The 12,986-nt window shown below is 39.5% G+C and overlaps 1 long non-coding RNA gene across 1 annotated transcript; it reads right to left on the reverse strand.

Annotated features, from left to right (window-relative positions):
- Nucleotides 1-2,947: 2,947 nt before the first annotated feature.
- On the reverse strand, nt 2,948-10,426 carry LOC113599301 (uncharacterized). Its single transcript, XR_003420109.2, has 3 exons — nt 10,307-10,426; nt 8,359-8,440; nt 2,948-3,831 (listed from the first exon to the last, which is right to left on the reverse strand). It is a non-coding gene; the product is annotated as an uncharacterized LOC113599301 (long non-coding RNA).
- Nucleotides 10,427-12,986: the final 2,560 nt, after the last annotated feature.

Genomic DNA, 12,986 nt, shown 5'->3' on the forward strand with positions numbered 1-12,986 from the left:
TTATCACCCTTTATAATTTATCCCAGACCACTCAAATCATTCTCTTATTCAGATTTTCTTACTGCTCACATATTTGATAGTATGAGTCTACATAAAAATAATGAATGAAAGTACAGTTCTTGATAAAGTCAAAGAAGCCACCCTGTGAGACTAGGCTATTATTCAGCAGTGTTGGGAGTTTTCTCTTCTAATTTTGGGTAAGGTATGATTTTTATGTGGCCTATATTTCTGGAATTGGGCAGTTTGTTCCAGATGGAGCTTTTATGGCTGTGGTTTGCGAGGATATATTGCTGTGCTTGCAGATCATTCATTCACTGATAAACTGACTTGACTTTCCCCTGTATTTAACTCAGTTTTTCATTGTGATATAGCAAGAAAATGCTGGATTTGGAGTAAGAAGACTTAAGTTTAAGTACTGGCTCTGCCACTTACCTTATGTGTGACCTTGACCAACTCCTTTAACCTCTCTGAGCTTTAGTTGCCTTATCTGCAAATGAAAAAAAAATATCCCACAATACCTACTTTCACAGAAAGATAAATTAGACAACATGTGAAAACCCTACATGACTTACAAAGCACCATCCAAATGTATAGGATTATTATTTATATGTTTAAACATATTAAGGAGATACATAGCCTCCTTCAGTGAAAAATTTCTGTCTTCTACCTGAAAATCATATTTTTATGTTTTTTAACTAAGAAAAAAAGACATGATTGTGTTTCATTTCTAAAGCAATAATATTGGAAATGAAGAGAAAAAAGAGAATTCATTTTTCTTTGAATTCTTTCTAGCCATATATTTTGCTAATTTTCTCTGTTCTCCCCATTTCTTCCTTATTATGGTATCTTGTATTTTTGGAGATATTCAATAACATCTTACTAATTTTTTTTATACTGATTTAGTTCCTGGCTTCAGGGCTAGTTTTATGCAGTTGAACAAACCTCTATATTCTTGCATTCTTTTCTAACATTTTTTTGCTGTAAACATTTCATTTATCAGTTCATTTATCAATCATACAACCAGTATTTATGACATACCTGTTATGTAAAAGTCATTCTTCTCTTATTAACTTGTAATTTTTAAGTGTGTAGTATCTGTTTTGGATTTCATTTATTTGGATAATAAACCATTTCAGTCACCTGTATGCAAAGTACCATGGTTATGTAGAAATGGCTCCTATTCTCAAGAAATCATCGTATTATTCTGGGAGATGACATAGAAGCGATCTCAACAACAAAATTGTGGGTATAGAGAGGAGAAATAAAGTATTACAGAGAGGGGATCATGTATGAGTTGTCTCAAATGAATGAAGACTTTAGTGTGAAATGTGCTTTCAGTGATGCAAAATTCTGATTTTTAGTTAGAGATATTTAGGAATAGTATTATGACACTACTTTAGAAGATTTGTCTATTGCTGTGGAACAAATTTCAATAGGTAGCAGAAGTCCATATTCTGTTGATTAGAAATGAGTCACCAATGGAGTGCCTGGGTGGCTCAGTTGATTATGTTCATCTTCGGCTTAGGTCATGATCTCATGGTTTGTGGGTTGGAGCCCAGTGTCAGGCTCTGTGCTGACAGCTCAGAGCCTGGAACCTCCTTCAGATTCTGTGTGTGTGTCTCTCTCTCTACCCCTCCCACTTTCACTCTGTCTCTCTCTCTCAAAAATAAATAAACATTAAAAAAAAATAAAAAAGAATCACCAAATCCAACCTACATACAAAGGGAGGGGAATCAGGCTGTATGTTTTGAAGATAGAAGTATTAAAGAGTTTGCAGACATGCTTTTTTTTAAAAAAAAATGTTTATTTATTTTGAGAGAGAGAGAGAGCACTCATGCATCCACATACAAGCAGGGGAGGGGCAGAGAGAATGCCAAGCAGGCTCTGCACTGTCAGAAAGAGTGGATGCAGGGCTCCATCCCATGAATCGTGAGATCATGACCTGAGCCAAAATCAAGAATAGGGTCCCATCATCTATATTATATCCAGGTATAGATGAGGCTCCTCTGGTGTCTTTCCTTAAGTATATTTCCTCAAATATAGTTGTTCTTGACCTATGAAGACCTATGAACCAAAGAGACATGTTATTTGCTCCACAAATGGTGAACCCACAATGATGGGGCAGGCATAGAATAAGTGCCATAAATACTCCCATTCAAAAAGGGCAAAAACAGGAGGCTTACAAGGAGCCACAGATCCATGGAAATTCCATATTATAGCAGAGCACTAGTTGGTAGTTCCTTGACTTGGGAATCAAGGCCTGGGAGTAATTCTCTATACTTCTTGGTCTGCACCCTGTTTTCTTGGTTTTACCTTCTGAATCAGCTTCCTTTTTTCATGAAAAGTAGCCTATACTTGTTGTTGAGTAATCTTATAAGCCTGCTTCCTGCAAGAAATTTGAGAACCCAGAGGTCTTTTTTTATTTTGTACTATGTTGTTCCTTTCAGTCCATACTGGTGGTATTTCTGCCATATAATTCTTTTTAAAACTTGTGGGTCTCCTGTGATTCTTATTGAGGGTTCATTCTATCGACAAAAGCCACACCTATGAATATTTTTGAGATACGCCCTTTTCTACTTAGGCTTCTGCTGAGACTGCTGAGAGAACAGACTTCAAGCTTCTTACAAGCCTTGTGTTTTAGCTAAAAGGTTCTCTAAAGCACCTCCCTACATCTTTTTGAGGTTTAGTCAAAGGATTTTATAGCCACTCCCTCACCTTCATCTTTTTCAGTTTTTATTGTAATGCCCCGGGTTTGATTTCCTATGTAGGGACATTTCTTTAACTTTAGTACTGTTTGCCATCTGGAAAGGCTGGGAATTTTCAAAACCAGCAAGTCCTGGTTCCTGTATGTTTAATAGTCCTTTTCTGAACTTATGTCTCTTCTCTCACATTTGATTATAATCAGTCAGAAAAAAAAAAGTGGCACCTTCAAAACTGTTTCTGGAGATCACCTTAGCTAGATAATCCAGTTCATTGGCACATTTTCTTTTTGTTTAAATGGACTCATACAATATTTGGGTTTTTTTTTTCAATTTTTAAAAAATTTTTAATAATTTTTTTAAGTTTATTTATTTTGAGAGAGAGGGAGAGACAGAATCCCAAGCAGGCCCCACACAGTCAGTGCAGAGCCCAATACGCAGTTCAGAATCTCAACTCTGAGGTCATGACCTGAGCCAAGATCAAGAGTCAGATGCTTAACCGACTGAGCCACCCACATCCCCTGTACATTTTCTACTTTCCATGTAACTGCATGTAACAGTGTCTGTTAAGCTTTCTGCCACTATGACATAACACGGATTTCCTGTCCTCTAGTTTCCTATAACATTTTTTTTTACTTTCTTTTAAGCCCTCACCAGTAGCCTCTTCAAAGGCCATCAAGATTCTGCTAATACTGTCCTCAAAGTCCTTTCAGCTTCTCCCACTTCTTGGTTCCAAAACCTCTCCCACATTTTAGGTTTTTATTACAGTATCATATCATTTCTAGTACTAAAATCATTAGTTATCTATTGCTGTGTAACAAACTGTCCAATATGTACTAGCTTATGACAAAAATAAGTATTTATTATTTTCAAATTTCTGTGGGTCAGAGACTCAGGAGTGGCTTGGCTCAGGGTCTCTCAGGAGGTTGCAGTCCAGATTTTGACCAGTGCTACATTCATGTGAAGGCTTCTTGACAGGCTGGAGAATCTGTTTCCAAGTGGCTCACTCATGGTGCTTGTGACTTGATGCTGGATGCTTTGTTGGAAGCTTTCCTTCCTTGCAATGTGAGCCTGTTCATCGACTACATGTGTTCTCATGACATGATGTCCAATTTCATCCAGGGTGGGTAATCTAGGAAAGCAAGGTAGAAGTGACAATGCCTTTTATGACTCAGGATCAGAAGTCACAAGCCATCATTTCTGCCACATTCTGTTCATTACAAGCAAGTCACTCTGTCCAATACACAAAGGGAAAGGAATTTGGCTCCACCTTTTGAAGGGAAGAGTGTCAAAGAATTTGCAGACATAAAAACCACTGTAATCTGAATCCTGTTCTTGACCACTAACTCTTCCAAAAAGATCCCCAAGGGAATATGCACACGCATGTGCATGCACACACACACTCATGAAAATGAAAGCAAAGACGGAGTTTGACCCAAACCTCAATATATAACCCCTGGTCTGTGGAGAAATTTTTTTTTAAGTTTATTTCTTTATTCCAAGAGAGAGAGGGAGAGAGAAAAGCCCAGTAAGGCTCCACACTGACAGTGCGTAGCCCTATGTGTGGCTTGAACTCAAGAGCCTGTAAGATCATGACCTGATCTGAGATCAAGAGTTGGACACTTCATCAATAGAGCCACCCAGGTGCCCTTGTGGAAGAATTTTTAACTGAAGCTAGGTAGGTCCGAATGATAAACAAAAGCAGGCCAAAGAGCACTTAGGTATGCTTCCACTCCAAAGCTAACCACTCCAGTGAGAGAAAAGTGGAAGGAGAACGTATGAGAGAAGAGAAAGGGAAGTGTGGAGAGCAGACAGACATATTTCTTTAGTGCCTAGAGTTTCTTGCCTCAGGGTTTTCCAAATAGCATAGTAGCTCTAGGGCCGCATCTGTGTTGGAGGAAAGAAAAATATGGAAAAAGAGAAAGAGAGATGATGGGGAGGTTTCTTAGGGCAGCTGTAGTATTCTTATCATTCCAGGCCTGTGAAAGAAAAGAAAGGAGGAATGACCCAACATGTGTATCGTATGATATTTAATTAGCAAAGTGGCTCTACCCAGTAGTATAGTGACCAGTATAATGGCCTTAAAACTGATCAGGTCATAGCAGCAGCCATCACTTTTTCACAGTGCAACAAGTTGGTTGGGGCGGAGGGAGGGGGGTTAAGATGAACATTTCCCCATTTTTTTTGTTTGTATCCTGTAAATCTTGTTGACCTAATCCTACTAGTGGTCAGTCTAGAGCGTGGTCATGGCTTTCATGGGGGAAAGATAAGCAGTGCATTTAGGTAAGTCCCATTTCATTCCTTTTGTGGGTCTCCTTTCGCAATCTTTCCTACAACAACAGTATAAGAGCCAATATAAGTGGGGGGTCTGGGCCCCAGGTTCCTTTAATGTTGTCCCTAGAAGTTTCTGAGATGGATGAAGCCTGGAGATGAAGGCTACCATGTACCCCAGGCTGAGATTTCATTCCTCTGTGAAATCTTTCATTCATTCCTGTCATCTCAAAAATGGTGCACTGTATTTTCCAGTGAAACAGCATTATTAAAATAAGCACCATGTAAAAGCATAGCCCCAAATACAGTTATATAATATAAAAAGGCTCCAAATTTATTGCCACCACAATAAATTTAAAAATTCCCTTCTCATGATCAACTACTAATTATTCTGTTGCAAGGGCACATTTTGAGAGGCATTTGCCCTAATCTAGAGAAGAAGCCCTAACTCCAGATCCCCACTAGCCAGTGGCAATGGCCCAGACAAGCCTCAGGTGGCATATTTGAGATCCTAAGATACAATAGGTCACAGGTTAACTGGCAAGTATAAACAGCAGCTGTCCTGCTGCATCACAGGGAATATCAACTTCCCAGTTAGAGTCAAGGGGGAGCCCTGCTGCCCACACCCCTCCTTAATCGAGCCAATCCTACACTTTAGGGTCTGTCATTTGCAGCATTCCATTTCCACATACCTATTTCCATATTAATCATGACACCTGGTTGCAATTCAGAAACCCACATCTCTAGATGAGAAAAGGGAAAGAAAACAGAATTGTCAATTAATTGTATCTCAGTTCCAATTCAGCAATTGGAATCCTAATCTTGCTATTAAGATCTCAGTCTCATGTCCGGTAAATTTTCTATCTTTGCCTTCTGAGTAGGATCAGTGAATGACACACAAAAGGATGTGGCCTCCTCCTCCTCCATCTTTTTCCTCCCCATCTCATGTGCTTATGCACCTCATGGCATAAATGGGGTTGGAGTGGGGAGAGAGAGGAGTACACTCAGGTGATTGCCTATACCTTAAAGATAAGGAGGTGAATTCCTTTCTTTTGGCTAATTTTGCTTCTCCCTCAGATGCTGGTGACATGAGAGATGCTCATATCTGCAGATATCTCCACCTGGGTGCAGTAGGAAGCAGTCTCCCCGTCATCCAGTTGGTCTTAGTATAGGTGATATACACTCTCAGCTGTGTTTCCCTGATGTAGCTTCAGGCCAGGGGAATCCCCAGAGGAAGATGCTCCCATCTCACTTCAGCCTCACTTCAAGAAAGTGTACCAAATGCCCCATCATGTGTGTGGTTTCTGACTAGGTGGGTGGCTGTCCTAGTCAGAATGATATTTCTCTTAACCCATCTCCAAATCCTCAGCACCAAGGAGCCTGGAAACCTTCTGTTTCTCCTTTTTGGAGCTGCAGAGTACCCTGCAAGCTTTGCATCAGCTCTGTTATGAGCCAGCTCTCAGAAACTCCAGGCAGAAAACAGGCCGTTTCCCCATGACCTAGAGTGATCATCACCCTGATTGATGGCTCTTCTGGGACTTTCAGCTTTTCCCAGGATGAAAGAGAGAGGCAGATGGAACATCACTGTTTCCACACCCTGCTTCACCATTGGGAAAATGGTAAAATGGAGAAAAGACCAACTACGTAACTAAATTCCTTCCCCAACTCTCTTTTTCCCCCTCTCCCATTTTTAGATTTCTTTATACAGATGAAAAAGGAGGACAATTATCCAATAGTTTCTGCTAGAAGACCTCAATATAGCAAATCATATGCTGGGTAGTCTAGCACCAACAGGTTAATGAACTTGAAAGGTAAAAGAGGTGTATTTTGTTCTTAGCAATGAGGTGTTATCAGAGTATTTTGCACCAGCATCATCCTGTTGCCTTAATATGAATGATTTCTATGACCCATCTAAATTCCTGTGAATGACACTGAAGACCTTCCATAATCTTAGCACTATCTACAACATCTGTACTGGTCCTGCAACAGTCTCCTCTTTGAATCATAAGAAGCATCTGTTTGCTTCCCACACATACTGTTTTTTTTTATTTTATTTATTTATTTTGAGAGAGACAGAGACAGCATGAGTGGGGGAGGGGCAGAGAGAGAGGGAGACAGAGAATCCCAAGCAGACTTCACACTGCCAGTGCAGAGCCTGACAAAGGGCTTGGGCTCACAAAACCATGAGATCATGACCTGAGCCAAAACCAAGAGTCGGATACTTAACCGACTGAGCCACTCAGGCTCCCCACACATCATGCTATTTTTATGCACTGGCGTCTTTTCAGTGCTTTGCTTTTTTCTAAGACCTCTCTTCCTTCCTCTTCTCCTTTTCTCTCCATCAGCATGACCATTGTTGTTGCCTGTGTTATCCTTATATTCCAGGATGAACGGACTACTTCTTCCTCATATCTTCATTAAGCTCTGGACTCCACATTGAATGGAACCTAGATGGAGGTCTCCTTGAGGGCAGAGGGCATGTCTCACTCGCCTTTATATGCCTAGTGCCAAGCACAGTGCCTGGCACAAAATAAGTGTGGAATACATAATGAACTGAATTGAGGTTCTGAAGGAAACTTACCATATCCAATTTGTTCATTGCTCTTGCGAGGACCCCTCTGTCTACTCTTCTTTTTTTTTTTTTTTCTTGCAAGATTCATTTTGGGAGCAGGTCATTTAAAACCACTTACATCATGTTCTGTCTGTATGCTCTGATTGCATACCTTTCACAGTAATATTTTATAGACAGTAATTATCCTGTCACTCTTATGATATAGGTTAGTATCACTGTATTGATTGAATAGCTTATTTATTGAACTGCTGTTTGTCTCAAAGACTCTCTTTCTTTCCGAAAAATTCAGCTTTAAAAGATAAAGGAGCTATGAGCAAAGTCAAGAAAAAAAAAGAGATAGTTGGCTGCTAAATTTCTGACACTGTAATAAGCCAACTTTGATAGCATTGATTTCATAACTAACCCAAGATAGATCTTAAAATGAGCCAATCTATAGTTTCTTTAAAATAAATAATTCAACCAACAAAGGCACATGAAATGAATGATAAGCAAAGATGATCAATGCTATCATATTCATTCTGTGTTTTGAGTCCAGGAGAACAATCCTGGAATATTTCCTCTTCATAAAGCATTTAAACCAACTTATGTATTACAACTATTACACAAGAGGCAGTTGCATAGTGGTTTGTGGTACTATGTGCTAGGTGCTGTACCTAGGAAATATTTCATTGCCTCATTTAGATCTCACTACCCTCTTGTATTAGGGTTCTTCAGAGAAGCAGAACCAATAAGATTATATATATATATATATATATATATATATATATATATATATATATATATATATAAGAGGTGCATCATAAGGGATTAACTCACATGAGTATGAAGGCAGGCAAGTCCCAGTATCTGCAGAGATGGCAAACTGAAGACCCAGGAGATCTGATGTTTCAGTGTGAATCTGAAGGCAGGAAAGAAGCTGATGTCCCAATTCAAAGGCAGGGAGGGAAGCAGAAGGAATTCTTTCTCACTTAGGAGAGGGCCAACTTTTTTATTCTATTTGGGCTTTCAACTGGTTGGACAAAGCCCATTCATGTTAGGGAGGGCAATCTGCTTTACTCAGTTTACTGATTAAAATGTTAATCTCATCTAAAAACAACCTCATAGACATACCCACAATAATGTTTCACCAAATATCTGAGCATCTGTGGCCCAGTCAAGTTGGCATATAAAACTAATCATCACACCTTTGTAGTAGGTTCCATGACCATCCTGCTTTTTAGATGAGGCAAAAGAGAGAGGTGATGTAACTTTCTTGTCATGTACAATGGATAAATGGTATAGACTCTGTTCTAACCCAGGTCTGACTACCCAAAGCATGGTTCTTAAAAAAGAGAACAGGACTTAGAATTTAGACAGACCTTGATTTTTTAATGAGAATTAAACTTTTTTAAAAAAGGAATACAAAAGCACATATTACTGTGCTTGGCATATAAATTCATCATATATGACTAACATTATTAGTATTAGCATTAGTATTATTTATCTTAGAGAGAGAGAAAGCAGAGGGAGAGAGAGAGAGAGAGAGAGAGAGAGAGAATCTTAAGTAGGCTCCACATTAGCATCAAGGCCAACATGGGGCTCAATCCCACGAACCTGGAATCATGATCTGAGCTGAAATCAAGAGGTAGATACTCAACTGACTGAGCCACCACCAAGGGGCCTCTATTATTAAAAGAATTATTATTACAAACAAACCTTGGTCCTCAGAATACTAAGTAGTGAGAATGCCAGAATGTACTTTAAATGAAGATATATTTGACCAAATATTATTCTCTGTTCTTTTCTTTGGTTTTGCGATATAAAGATAAAAAATTGTAAATCACTAGATAGTTAATTTCTCCAACATATCCTCTTGCAAAAATGATATTACCTTTGGCAGAGATATACTTTATTCCTGCTGATGCTGTTAGAAAATGGCAAGGTCAACCAAAATGAGAAATTGACAGCATCTCTGTCTTTCCAGTTTTTAATAAGTATTATCAAAAGAAATAATAATCAGATTTGAACTTGTTTGTCCTTGATGTGCCTTTTTTAAAAGGCCTCCTGGAAAATCTAATGTAAGATCAAAAGCAGCTGGGAAAGAGTAGAAATCACTTGAACATACTTCCTTTCTTTATTCTATGGGATAAAAATAAAATACTCACTTTCAATGACTCAGGCACTGTGGGATTTGCCTGTTTCTTTTCCTAGGGTGTGGGGAATGTTGGTAAAGGGAGCTCTAAGGAAGTAATAAACCAGATTTTCCAAAATGTAAATAAATATTACCCTTCTAGGGAATAAATGGTTTTTAACGACTTTGTCCCCCAGACTCCTCGTCTCATTTCTAGGGCAAAACCCAGGCAAAACTGTGAAATTAGTTATATTTTTTTCCTTCTTTTTCTTCTGCCACGAAACCTCCCATCCTTCATCCAAAATCCTTGTGTTCTTTCATCTCCACATTTTGTGTTCTCAGCAGAGGATGTGATAAACTCACAGCCATTAAGATACAATGACTTCTAAGAATTATTGTGCTCTTTTTACCAACCCCCTTTAGAATTTAACAAGCTTTATAACTTAAAAAGCTTTAATTATAGGCATCAATGAGATTGAGGGGGCATTTACTATAATCAGAGGGACCTCTCTGGAGTTGCTGAAATCACAACATATAGAGAACAGGCTCTCTCTGCTTTCCTATACATTAAGCGCAGCCTTGCTGTTTTCTTACCTTGTCTCTAATGTGGGCCCTAATTACAGCTATGCTCATCACAGTGCTAATCTCCCTTACCTGATTCCTACCAGTGCTCTCCTCATTCTGTCTCTGTACAGTGTGTCAGTGCTGTTGTCTCCATTCAGAATGCCTTCTTCTCCCCTCTCGGGCAACCCAGGCCCCTTACTTCAAATGAGCCCAGCTTAGTCAACATTCTCCATTGAAGGTATTAAAGTTTAACTGAGGAAATAAACCATCTTTTAAAAAAGCAACTATGAAAAGGTACAAGGTAATATACAACCAGTAGCCATGCTAGTGATAGATTCATAAGTAAACATCATCCTGACTCCCAAGGAACTTATCTTCTTCTGAGGGACACAAATAAACAGAAAAGCAGCACACAGGTAGGAAGATACAGTAGCACAACAGAAACGGGGCATTATGGGAGCAGAAAGGAGGTACCCATCTGCTAGAGTGCATTGTTGTCACCTGGGTAGCCCTGAGAAACTGCATTATCTAAGGAGTTGTGCCAAACAATTGCCATATGATTTAGTGTCTCTGACTTTGCCAAGTAATACTATATCACAGGGGGAAAAAAGAGAAACATTTGAGTGTAGTAGGACTAATGAACACACACATCGGAAGGAATGTTTCCAGCAAAGAGCAATAGTCAGACCATGAGCACCATTAGATTTTGGTAGCTCTTCCTCCCATTGTCTCACACTGAAGGAAGGGGCTGCTGAGTCGCTTCCCTGATCACACGCATCCAGCTTCCTTCCTCCTGCTGTGGAAAGATGCTCACTGCAAATTCTCTCACACTAGTGAGCCAGATCCTCCCAACCATAAAACAAGCTGTGTTGGGCACATGTTTGCCTGTAGTAACAACCATGTGAAGGGTGTATAAACTCCTAAGGCAATGAGAGATTATAGAGAACAGTGATTAAGAACCAGCCTGCTTAGGTTGAGTCCAGGCTTCCCCACTTACTAATGGTTTGATCGTGGGAAAGAGGCTTAAACTCTTGATGCCTCTGTTTCCTAGTCTATACAATGGGAAGAAGAATAATAGCACTACCTCATGGGACTGATACGAGAATTAAACAAGACCGTAAAGTTCTTCACATTGTATGTGAAATGTTTTATGTTTCCTAGGGCTGCTTTAACAAATCAGCACAAACTGCCTGGCTTAAAACAACAGAGATTTATTCTATCACAGTTCTGGAAGCTAGAAGTCAGAAATTAATGTGTCAGCAAGGCTGTGCTCCCTCTGAAGGCTTTAGGGAAAAATTGTTCATTGCCTCTTGTCATCTGATGGTTGCTGGCAATCCTTGGTGTGGCTTGGCTTGTGGACACGTCATTTCAATCTCTGTCTCTGCCATATTCCATGTTGTTCTCCTTGTGTGTCTCTGTGTGTCTTCACACAGCCTTCTGATAAAGATACCAGCAATTGGACTTAGGGTTAACCTTAGTCCAGTATGACCTCATCTTAATTTAACTGATTACATCTGTGAAGACTATATTTCCAAATAAAGTTACGTTCACAGGTTCCAGGTAGACTTGAATTTTGGGAGAACATTATTCAACCCAGAATACCTAGTAAGTATGCAATAAATGTTAGGTAAAACACATTCACCCATTTTACCACACACCCCCACAAACATAAAACATAAAACATGTACTCACACACACTGAGGGGATTCTGGGAAGATGGTGGTTTTAATATGACCTTACTCATACTCTTTATTCTCAACTTTAGTCTCTGTCTATTTCCGAACCAAGTAGTTGGGGGCTTTCCAGAAGGCTCTGAGGGGCATGTACAATTGGTGCAGGAATATCTTCCCTCTGGTCAGTCCCAGGGGAAAATCGATACCAGGTTCCATAGTTTCCCTGGATCTGGAGAAGTTGAGGAGTAGCTAAAAAGACGGGCTGAATCCCCTCTATTCCAGAGAATGAGTAAGTGGGAGGAAATTGGGTACAAAGATGATGAATGGAGCCTCACAGCCTGCCTGCTATATACCCAAAAGAGCAGAGACCAATGTGCCTTCTTCTACTTTCAGACCTTTGGCCATGTAAGGTGCCATAGCAGCTGCATCTGAGCCCTAATAAGAAGGGAAAAGAAAAGAAGGCACATCAGGCGCCAAGGTAGAGAGAAAAGGACTGAGTATGACTCTTGGAAAGAACTGCTATTGAAATATAGCTGTTGGAAAAGATAAAGGATAACGGGAATAAAACAATGAAAAGAACACTCAAAGATATACAAGGAGAGCACAAAACAGACTGTCTGGAACTAAAACATGGCTTATAAATGAAAACAGTCAGTAGATGAAGAAGAGTATTGCCCCAGTCAGGAGCTGTATATTGGTCTGAAAGATTAAATTTATCAAGACACAGAAAATATTTTCACAGAGATGGAAATCATGATGGATAAGAGAACAGACTTTGGGGAAAGATTCATGAAAAACCTAATGTGAGAATTATAGGAATTCCAGCTAAAGCAAAAGAAACAGACATGAGAGAGCTGAAGGAAGCCCTGACTATAGTCTGGAAGTGCATATCTGTGACTACGCCCCACTAAAGAAAATGCATGAGAAAGGACACAAAGCAAGCAAAGGAACCCAGAGACTTCAACATAAGAGAAGATGAAAGAGAGTGTTTAGGAAAAAGGAGGCTTAACTATAGCTATAAAGGAGTCTTATAGATACAATAGAGAGAACACTACGTGTAGCTTTTTGGCAATACAGTAGTCCCTCCTTATCTGTGA

The sequence above is a fragment of the Acinonyx jubatus genome, chromosome C1 (genome assembly GCF_027475565.1).
Source record: "Acinonyx jubatus isolate Ajub_Pintada_27869175 chromosome C1, VMU_Ajub_asm_v1.0, whole genome shotgun sequence".
Lineage (NCBI taxonomy): Eukaryota > Metazoa > Chordata > Mammalia > Carnivora > Felidae > Acinonyx > Acinonyx jubatus.